This window comes from Pinus tabuliformis, chromosome X (assembly GCF_031772625.1).
Source record: "Pinus tabuliformis cultivar Carrire ecotype Pingquan chromosome X, CPIR1, whole genome shotgun sequence".
NCBI classification, from domain to species: domain Eukaryota; kingdom Viridiplantae; phylum Streptophyta; class Pinopsida; order Pinales; family Pinaceae; genus Pinus; species Pinus tabuliformis.
The window spans coordinates 1,602,337,023-1,602,348,388 of NC_142308.1; positions in this window are offsets into that span (position 1 = coordinate 1,602,337,023).

The following is an 11,366-nucleotide window of genomic DNA, read 5'->3' on the forward strand; positions in this document are numbered from 1 at the left end:
AAAAGTGAAAAAAGAAAAAAAAATCCCGCTTGGCCCAAGAAAATGCTATGTTGAGGACGTAGCACATGCCTAAAATTTGTTGAATATTGCTACAAAATTTGAAACTAAAATATGCATCAAACCCTCATTCCCGTGGAATCATAACCTCCTCTGATACCACTGATCTGGATCTTGGGGGGAGGCCCCCGAGATCTAAAAGATTGAAATGGATCTTGTGGGGGAGGCCCCCAAGATCTAGATAATTATAATGCTAGAAAGAAAATGAGACAGAACACACAGTAAATAAAACCACAAAGAATTTTTTTATTAAACGAAGAATAACTGTAAAAGCTACATTGTGGCAGACAAACTGTCCTTTTACAAAATGTGACTTGTTACTTATAGTATTTTTCAGTTACAATACCATGGGTCATTTCCATGGGTGAATGAATACGATGGGTGGATGTCACAATACCACGGGTCAATTCCATGGGTGAATGGATACCATGGGTGGATGTCACAATACCATGGGTAAATTCCATGGGTGAATGAATACCATGGGTGGATGTCACAATATCATGAGAAAATACCATGGGTGAATGAATACCATGGGTGGATGTCACTTACAATACGATGGGTGGATAAATACCATGGGTGGATGCCACTTACAATAACATGGGTAAATTCCATGGGTGCATGAATAACATGACTGGATGAATACCATGGGTTGATGCCATGATCCGAATGGAAAATCGCATCAACCCATGGTATTCATCCACCCATGGAATTTACCCATGTTATTGTAAGTGGCATCCACCTATGGTATTGTAAGTGACATCCACCCATGGTATTCATTCACCCATGGTATTTTCCCATGGTATTGTGACATCCACCCATGGTATTGATTCACCCATGGAATTGACCCGTGGTATTGTGACATCCACCCATGGTATTAATTCACCCATGGAATTGACCCGTGGTATTGTAACTGAAAAATACTATAAGTAACAAGTCACATTTTGTAAAAGGACGGGTTGTCCACCACAATGTAGTCCTTACAGTTATTATCTCTTTTAATAAAAAGCTTGTTTGTGGTTTTTTTTGGCATTCTCCTCTTTTTCTTCTGCCAATTTCAATCTTTTAGATATTGGGGGCCTCTCCCCCAAGATCTGGATCAGTGGTATCAGAGCAAGTTATGATTCCATGGGAATGAGGGTTTCATGCATGTTTCAGTTTCAAATTTTTGCAGCAATATTCAACAAACTTCAGGCACACGCTGCCACCTCCACAGAAATTTTTAGGAACTTTTTTTTGGGCGGCGAGTTTGCAGATCAGATCTGAAACATTTGGTGCATTATTTACAAAAACAAATATTAGATCTAGATTCCTTGTGAAAAAATACCAAAATTCAAAAAAAAAAAAATCGGCCGAATCGACGTCTGGATGAGGGAGATATCGCTGATTTAAAATCAGCGATGTTGTAGAATTTTTTTCTGACAACCACTGGTGGACGGAGACTCTCTTATCATTTTTTGAAGTTTTTGTGTAAAATTTCAAAAAAGGGATTGTATATCTGAGCTCCTCTTGAAAAATCAACCAGTTTCAAAAAAAAAATGGATCGAATCAGAGTTCGGATGTGGGAGATATCGCAGATTTAAAATCAACTATTTTTTCAAAACTTTTGTGACGGCGGAAAAATTGCAGCGCGAATCTGAGATTCTAGAGTGTCCAGATAAAGATTTCCAACACATGGGAAGATGAAAAATGGTCCTTCTGCTTCCAAAAACAAGTTATAATAAACATTCTGAGTTGCATTGACCGATTTATGTCCATTTTAATTTTAGAGCAGCATTCGAAGCGGGTTCTCATTGGAGACTTGCCCTCCCACCCCACTTTAGTAGGAACTTGCTTCACATTCATCAGTTTCAGTGTAGCAGCATTCGGCTTGGGTTATTTAGAGACGTGCCCTCCCACCCATTCAGCTTGGGTTATTTGGGAGGGTTTGTTGCACTTGGAGAATCATTCATGATGGATAGAGGAGGCCCTCTTTTGACATTTGGAGACCCATGGAGCTCACATGATGGCACCATAGCTAAACTTGGGACCCTAGAGGAGGATTTGAGGTGGATTTGTGGGACCTTTCTCAAATTATGGATGATTCTATCACTATCACATATTTTCACACCTCATTACACCTTGGCATGGAACTTGGAGCCCTAAAAGGGAATGACATCAGCACTCTTAGAGGCTATTGATTACACGTGTTGGCATTTATTCCTATTTTTTCATTTATGATGCAGGAAGGGCCTGCAAACCCCAGAATCTTTCCTGTTCTATGCATATACAAATGATCTCAGCATTTTCCCAAATCAAAACCTCAACAGTTAGCAAATTCACACAATACCATTATCATGCGGAAGCCCTTCAACATAAATCCCATAAACTCACCCATCACTTTCCATTTGAATTATTTCAATGCCTGTGTTATCAAAACGCTGTCCATTCTCCAGCTCAAGCTCTGACTTTAACATTTTCATCAAACCTCAACGCTGACCCATACAGTCACTTACCTTCCTCACAGATATTTAATTGCACCGCTCATCCAAAGCTTCCATGTTTCTGAAGAGACTGCGCCTATCTCTCTTTGCTTACCCAGCTTCTTCATCCATCCGAACTCCTGCAACGAATGTCCAACTCAGCTTTTAACGCTGCCAATACATCGACTTTCAGTGTCGCTGGTTAACACTTCTCAATCTACGCTATCGAATTCAGATTTATTACATCAACCGACAATCTTTTATTAATCCTACAAACACTGTATGTCATGTACTCCGTTTCCAGACTCTATCCTTCCACCGATATTTAGCTGTAGCAATCAGGGAAACATAGCAAAAAAACCCCGATTTCTAAACACAATAGAACTGGGTTTTCATAACTTCTGATCGATATAACTCACCTCTGTCAAGTACGATTATTCTTACCAACGCTGGAAATGTCATTCCATTTGCATCCCAGAGCAGTTCTACTCTGCAAGACAATTCATGAAACCACCCACAGATTTCTGCAATTTCCTATTACTTCAATTCACGATTTCTGGGTATATTAGAGCTGAGCTTCAGCAAACTTCTGAATCGAATTCAACATATTCAAATTACCTCTGGAAATACCCTGCATCCTTCATTAAAATATTTAATCGATTCCTTCACGTGAATCTGGAATCCAACAATTAAATTCGTTTATTTTGAATTCCAAATAGAATAACCAGTGTTTGAAACAACGCCTTACGTTTTCTACATCTCAGCTGAAACACAAGTCGACTTTTGAAAACTCCCGTCTGCACATCTTCGTTAAACAATTACTGTTTCATTGATTCAGGACAGACAGAATCCTGACAAGTTCTGCGTCTGCGTTCAACAATCTTTGACAATCCGACCGCTTGAGTGTTGCTGGGTATCTTTCTAGCACAATGGCTCGCTCACCTGTAGTGGATCAACACAATTTAACTTGGATTCTATTTCAAATCTCGATTCTCCAATCGACCGATCCCAACCTGCGACTTATAAACATTCAAACATATGTCATAATGAAATGCAGTCTTTAATTTTATAACGTTGGGTATAATATCCACTATTCAGTTATGCACAAGATTAAGTTCTTGTGGCTACACGCATTCTGCAATCGATCCACTATTTGACATACCAGAATCTGCATTTACCATAAGGAGATTAACACATTCAACTATCACCCCACATCACCGTATTATATGGGTTTATAACTGTGATACCAGATATCTAATATCTGAAGGTCGATTTCAGCGAAGGCGCTTTCAGTTTTCAGTGTTCTCTAGAAGGTTCACTGACTAATATTGTAATTCTCGCATACAATGTTTCCACATTACAATTGATCCATGCGCCACCATTATTATTCCACAGGAATTAACACACTAATTAACCAGCAAATTGAATCCTAGCAAATTCATCATTTCAACTCTTAACACAGAAATTGACCCATACACGAATCGACCAAGTTAAGGCTCATAACTCAAACCCAACACTTTCATAAAAATGAACTTACTTATAGTAACATTTTTCCGTGGCCTGATTTACAATTCATTGGCCCTTACAAACTGCTCGAAGGCTTCCAAGGAGAAACCCTTGCTCACTTCTCACACTCTTCAACTATTCAAGTGTCCTTCTCCTCTCAAAAACCCCTCATATTTATACATAGATAATGCATTTAATTCACTCAAAATATCTCTCCACCTAATCCTCAACTAATCTATATTTTAGGTGTGGACTCAACAAAGTCCTATACATAGAATTCCTAATCTCTAATTTTGCTCCTAAACTATTTCTCTCATATCCTTTTATTTAACAAAAGAATATTTACAAAATCCTCATGTCTCCTATTTTATTAAAAATAACAAATTAATTAATAAAATAATAAAAATGTCACACCCCCCTTTTATCACATATTTACAAATGAAAAATGGCCTTGATGCTCCTGCATCAGACACCCAACGTTAAAATTAATCATGATCGCCTGATCATGTGTTCGGATCTGTGTATGCCTGGATCCCATATCTTGTACTGCAACTTCCCACTTGTCGCTGCTTCTTTCTGATGTTCTTCTCCAGGTCTCCATACTTTATGCTGCATTGCCCCACTGGCTGTGCTCTCGCAATCTTTTGTTGTCTTTCTCTTGCTGCTTCTTCTTTGTTTTACTGCTGCTAGCCTCTTCCGGGATACTTTCATCATCATCTGCCTCATCAGTTCAATTTCTTTGTCTAACAGATTTTCTCCAGCATCTTCAATAAGACCTTTACTCACAAAACAATTGTTAGAATAAAAAACATAAGGCTTCAGTGCCCCCATAGATATTGCTACTGTCAGTGTTGCCTCAGTTGCCACCATAAATGTCGCCCCACATGTTGCTACCTCCCAAACTTCCTGTCCCTCTGCAACATTCTTTTGCTCGTCATCTGCAATTTCATTTGCAACTTCTTTCTTTGGTTTAAATGTCTCCAGCAAACATTTCAGCATTTCATCAACATGCTGCAATTTAACTCCAACATAACCTCCATCTTCCTCTTCGACAACCTTCAGTAATTTTCCATCATCATCTTGATTGATTCTAGCAATCAAATCAAGTTCTTCCAACACTGTAGCTTCATCCTCTATCACTGTAGCAGTTCCAAAATTTTGTCTACCAGTCTTCTCTTGGCTATACAGACAAGCCAACTTTTCCTTGTCACCCATAGTAACAAGCCTCTGCATATGAGACATTACGGTCTCATCTTCTTTCTGCAACAATTCTTCTTCTTCCAAAACAATTCCAAGTGATGGACTGCCTTCTACATCACCTGTAAACACAATCAAATTGTCAGCTTCAAAATCGCAAGACCCAATGGTCTCACTTGTTGATTCAGTCACCAAGTTTTCTCTCTGCAATTTTAAGTCTTCTTCAGGACTCAGAAAATATTTATTGACTTTCTCCTCAGCGTTCTCTGGCAACACTTCAGTATGCTGCTCTGAGTTCTTTTCCAACTTCTTTTTCAGCACATCAGTATGCTGATTTGCATTCACCATGTGACTATCTGCCAGTCTCGCCTTCTTACCATCTTCTGCTTCATGACTGTCCTTCATGAAAACTTCCCTGCCTTGCTTCCTCAGCAAATTAACCTGTGCATAAGTCCTCTGTCTCTCCAATTCTCTTCTCTGAAGATCTAGTTTCCTATACAATTTAACAATTTCATTAGGAGTAGAACTTGGAAACTTCACACAATGTTCCATACCTTCACCAACTTTTGACCAATCATCAGCTGGTCCAACATTCTGATTAGACTCCTTCGTCTTCATTTCCTCCTGAGATCTTGCCATCTCATCATCGATCTGAACAGCCTTCAGATTCAACTCTTCTTGAACAAACTCTAAAGCTTGCTCATCTCCCTGGGTTGTACCTGCAAACATACACAACTCATTAGTTTTAAAATCACAAGACTTTTCAGTCTCGACTGCTTCCTTCAGCTCTTCCCTTTGATCAGACCTGCATGTGGAATCTTCAAATTCCATCTCTGGCTCAAGAACTCTAAGTTCCTTCTTCAATAAGGCAATCACAATTTGCCTCAACTTCATCTGCAATGGTTGACAAATCACTCTTTTTCCCTTTAGTGGAAAGATCCATCCTCCATTATGGTTTTCCTGCTCTTGCAGCCATTCCTGTAGTACCTGCAATTGTACCTTCATTACTGCAATTTCTCTTTCTCTAACTTTATCAGTCATCTTACCTCTGTGGCATTCCTCTAAACCTCTTCTCTGATCCTCCATGATCATTTCTTTCATCTGTTGTTCGTTCACCATGAGTTGCACTAGCCTATGCAACAGCAAGCTCTCCTGCTGCCACCGCTTACCTCACCAAGCTCTCCTCACTCAATCTTTTGGTAAGTCTTGGTTCACTACCTCTGGAACCTCTTGAGCATTCTCCTCTGCTCTCTCTCTAGGCTATCTCTTCAACTCACTTTTCTCTTCAGGACACTGCAAGTGTCCTCCCTATCCAGCGTTCAGCTGAATGTCAAGTTCATTGCCATCATCTTCTCTGCAACCATAAACTTCAATCATAAATTTCAAATCAAAAAAATCATCTCACCTTTAAGATCCTGCATGATCTTGTCTTCTTTCCACTTCTGCAATCTTCTTCACTGCATTTGTGTAGCTTGCATATCAAATTTAAAAATCTGATCTTCCTTTCAATCATTCATCACGCATTCAAAGAAACACACTTCAGTTCTCAACTATACTCATTCAAAAAAACAAACATCTTCAACAGAGAATTCCATCTCTGATACCAAAAATTGATGCAGGCAGGGCCTGCAAACCCCAGAATCTTTCCTGTTCTATGCATATACAAATGATCTCAGCATTTTCCTAAATCAAAACCTCAACAGTTAGCAAATTCACACAATACCATTATCATGCAGAAGCCCTTCAACATAAATCCCATAAACTCACCCATCACTTTCCATTTGAATTATTTCAATGCTTGTGTTATCAAAATGTTGTCCATTCTCCAGCTCAAGCTCTGACTTCAACATTTTCATCAAACCTCAACGCTGAACCATACAGTCACTTACCTTCCTCACAGATATTTAATTGCACCGCTCATCCAAAGCTTTCATGTTTCTGAAGAGACTGTGCCTATCTCTCCTTTCTTACCCAGCTTCTTCATCCATCCGAACTCCTGCAACGAATTTCCAACTCAGCGTTTAACGCTGCCAATACATCAACTTTCAGTGTCGCTGGTTAACACTTCTCAATCTACGCTATCGAATTCATATTTATTACATCAACCGACAATCTTTTATTAATCCTACAAACACTGTATGTCATGTACTCCGTTTCCAGACTCTGTCCATCCACCGATATTCAGCTGTAGCAATCAGGGAAACATAGCAAAAAAACCCTGATTTCTAAACACAATAGAACTGGGTTTTCATAACTTCTGAATCGATTTAACTCACCTCTGTCAAGTACGATTATTCTTACCAACGCTGGAAATGTCATTCCATCTGCATTCCAGAGCAGTTCTACTCTGCAAGACAATTCATGAAACCACCCACAGATTTCTGCAATTTCCTATTACTTCAATTCACGATTTCTGGGCATATTAGAGCTGAGCTTCAGCAAACTTCTGAATCGAATTCAACAGATTCAAATTACCTCTGGCAATACCCTGCATCCTTCATTAAAACATTTAATCGATTCCTTCACGTGAATCTGGAATCCAACAATTAAATTCGTTTTATTTGAATTCCAAATAGAATAACCAGTGTTTGAAACAATGCCTTACGTTTTCTACATCTCAGCTGAAACACAAGTCGACTTTTGAAAACTCCCCTCTGCACATCTGCATTAAACAATTATTGTTTCATCGATTCAGGACAGACAAAATCCTGACAAGTTCTGCGTCTGCGTTCAACAATCTTTGACAATCCGACCGCTTGAGTGTTGCTGGGTATCTTTCTAGCACAATGGCTCGCTCACCTGTAGTGGATCAACACAATTTAACTTGGATTCTATTTCAAATCTCGATTCTCCAATCGACCGATCCCAACCTGCGACTTATAAACATTCAAACATATGTCATAATGAAATGCAGTCTTTAATTTTATAACGCTGGGTATAATATCCACTATTCAGTTATGCACAAGATTAAGTTCTTGTGGCTACACGCATTCTGCAATCGATCCACTATTTGACATACTAGAATCTGCATTTACCATAAGGAGATTAACACAATCAACTATCACCCCACGTCACCGTATTATATGGGTTTATAACTGTGATACCAGATATCCAATATCTGAAGGTCGATTTCAGCGAAGGCGCTTTCAGTTTTCAGTGTTCTCTAGAAGGTTCACTGACTAATATTGTAATTCTCGCATACAATGTTTCCACATTACAATTGATCCATGCGCCACCATTATTATTCCACAGGAATTAACACACTAATTAACCAACAAATTGAATCCTAGCAAATTCATCATTTCAACTCTTAACACAGAAATTGACCCATACACGAATCGACCAAGTTAAGGCTCATAACTCAAACCCAACACTTTCATAAAAATGAACTTACTTACAGTAACATTTTTCCGTGGCCTGATTTACAATTCATTGGCCCTTACAAACTACCCGAAGGCTTCCAAGGAGAAACCCTTGCTCACTTCTCACACTCTTCAACTATTCAAGTGTCCTTCTCCTCTCAAAAACCCCTCATATTTATACATAGATAATGCATTTAGTTCACTCAAAATATCTCTCCACCTAATCCTCAACTAATTTATATTTTAGGTGTGGACTCAACAAAGTCCTATACATAGAATTCCTAATCTCTAATTTTGCTCCTAAACTATTTCTCTCATATCCTTTTATTTAACAAAAGAATATTTACAAAATCCTCACGTCTCCTATTTTATTAAAAATAACAAATTAATTAATTAAATAATAAAAATGTCACACCCCCCTTTTATCACATATTTACAAATGAAAAATGGCCTTGATGCTCCTGCATCAATTTAGCTAGTGGGTTGGCTTTTAACTCAAGGTTATTTTATGTCAAACTCGATTTAGGGGCTTCATTAGTTATAAATTAGTTGAGTTAGACCTAATAAAAATAGAGGTCACCTTATTTGTCTTTTCATCATCACTTGTGGATCAATTTGGCCTCTCTAAAAGATTTCAGCCTAGCGGAAATAGACTTTTATTCTGTGGAGATGTGATATTTTGTGTTGTATTTGGTGTTGGAGACATTCTCTTGTTGTGGAGACATCATTTTTGGATAATAAATTATTGGTTCATGCATTTCTTGTAAGTATTACATATTGTTGAATATATTTTTATGGCTATTCCATGGAATGGATATTGTTAGGGTTTCTATGTGCTAGTTTTATTGAATATTTTGCTATGAAATATTGGAAAATTATTGTATACATTACCCTTAAGAATGTATAACAATCCCTATAATGAATCTCCAAGTTAATTTCTCTTCAATGATTTTATCCCCTCATAAAATTATAGCTAGGGTTGTTCTTGTCCTTACTGCATACTAGGGTTTAATTCCTCCATTAGTAGGTCTCCCTCTAGACTCCATCACCCGAGATCAAGCATTGGCCTTTCCATATAGACAATCAAAAATTCAAAAACTTCAAAAAATATCCTTTCTTTTCTCCTCCCTAAAATTTTAGGACCCAAAAATTTCAACATTTTGGGTCCTAAATTTTTTATCCTTTAAGGAAAGTTGTTAGGGTTAGGGTTTTAGCCATAATTCAACTAGGGCTTGGAAGTTGATATGGTTTGAAGTTGTTTCACCTTGTCAAGCTTTAAAACTTTAGTATATAGAAATTTGCGTGATTGAAATTGCTTAACCATGGCTAACATCATCAAACCTAGGAAATCTTAGGGCTAGAAAAACCCTCATTATTCACTAAGGGTTCAACTTGGGGTCACTTGACGGATTTTGGCTCCTTTTGTTGATCATACCAAATTTCATAATCCTTTTCTTCTTCTTATGTTCCTTTCTAAGACATCATCATTTATTATCCCTTAAACCCTAATTTATAAGTACTTTTGATAGGTCCCTTGGAGAGCACGTTATTCCTTGTTTCGCAGGATTGGGACTTATTCTTAGTTGAATTTTTCTCCTTGAGCCTTTTATTGGCTACTCCTAAGGTATGTTATTTCTTGTCCAGTAAGATTGGGCCTTGTTCTTAATCTAAGTATCTCAGGTAAGCCTATTCAAATTTCCTTTATAGGTTCCTTGAAGGTATAATTCTCCTTATTACATAGAATTGAGCCTTGTTCTTAGTTGGAGTAATCCATATGAGCCTATTCAATTGTCACCTTAAAACCCTATACCAAGAATATCCTCTAAGTATGGTTTTTATATGTTCTGGATGGGTCACCTTAAAACCCTATACCAAGAATATCCTCTAAGTATGGTTTTTATATGTTCTGGATGGGTCACCTTAAAACCCTATACCAAGAATATCCTCTAAGTATGGTTTTTATATGTTCTGGATGGTCTATGTTGTATCACTAACTTTTCAAGTGTGTGATTGTAGTCAAGTTCTATCATTGTTCACATTGGTTCCACTGATCCCACACTTAAACAATTTCTGAGGTTTCCCTAGCAACCTAGCCTCATCTAGCTTTCTTGAACTATGCACTTCGCATCTACAACCCTCAAGATTTTTCCCTTGCATGTTGGAACTTCACAATGCGCAGAAAACCCAGCCTCCCTTGGCATCCAAAACTACACAGTGGCTTCCTCCAATGTCCTTACCTCAGCTGGAACCCACTATCTCTAGAAACTATGCAGTTTTTCGCCTTAGGCACCTCAACTGCCCAATATGCCTTGCATCCTGAAACTGTGTAGATGTGTCCTCCCAGGGCCTTATCCCGCAATAGTCACTACCCACTTAAACTGCACAATTTTGTCTCTTAGTGGCCACAAAGAAGGATGGCATGCTAAATGACTCTCAAGGAATTGAGGAGGAAAGATAAGGAGACTAGGGAACCCAGGGTATGATAGAAGATCGGGACCGCATGAAGACTCCATCTGATGCATAACCAGTTGGAGGGTAGGTATGGAAAACAAAGCACATAATTTTAAAAACACATCTTAGTGTAACATGAAGGAACGATTGTCATTTTCATATCATTATGTCTTTAATGACATGCATGTTTGCAAGCACTGAAGGTCATTACATGTGTTTCCTCTAAGTGTCTTGCTCCCTTTCGCTTGTTGGATTAATTGCCATCTTTTGGCATGTTTGGTTGTCATGTTATGTTCGTGAACCTTTCTAGTGACCTCGAAGGTTTTCTTTGTGT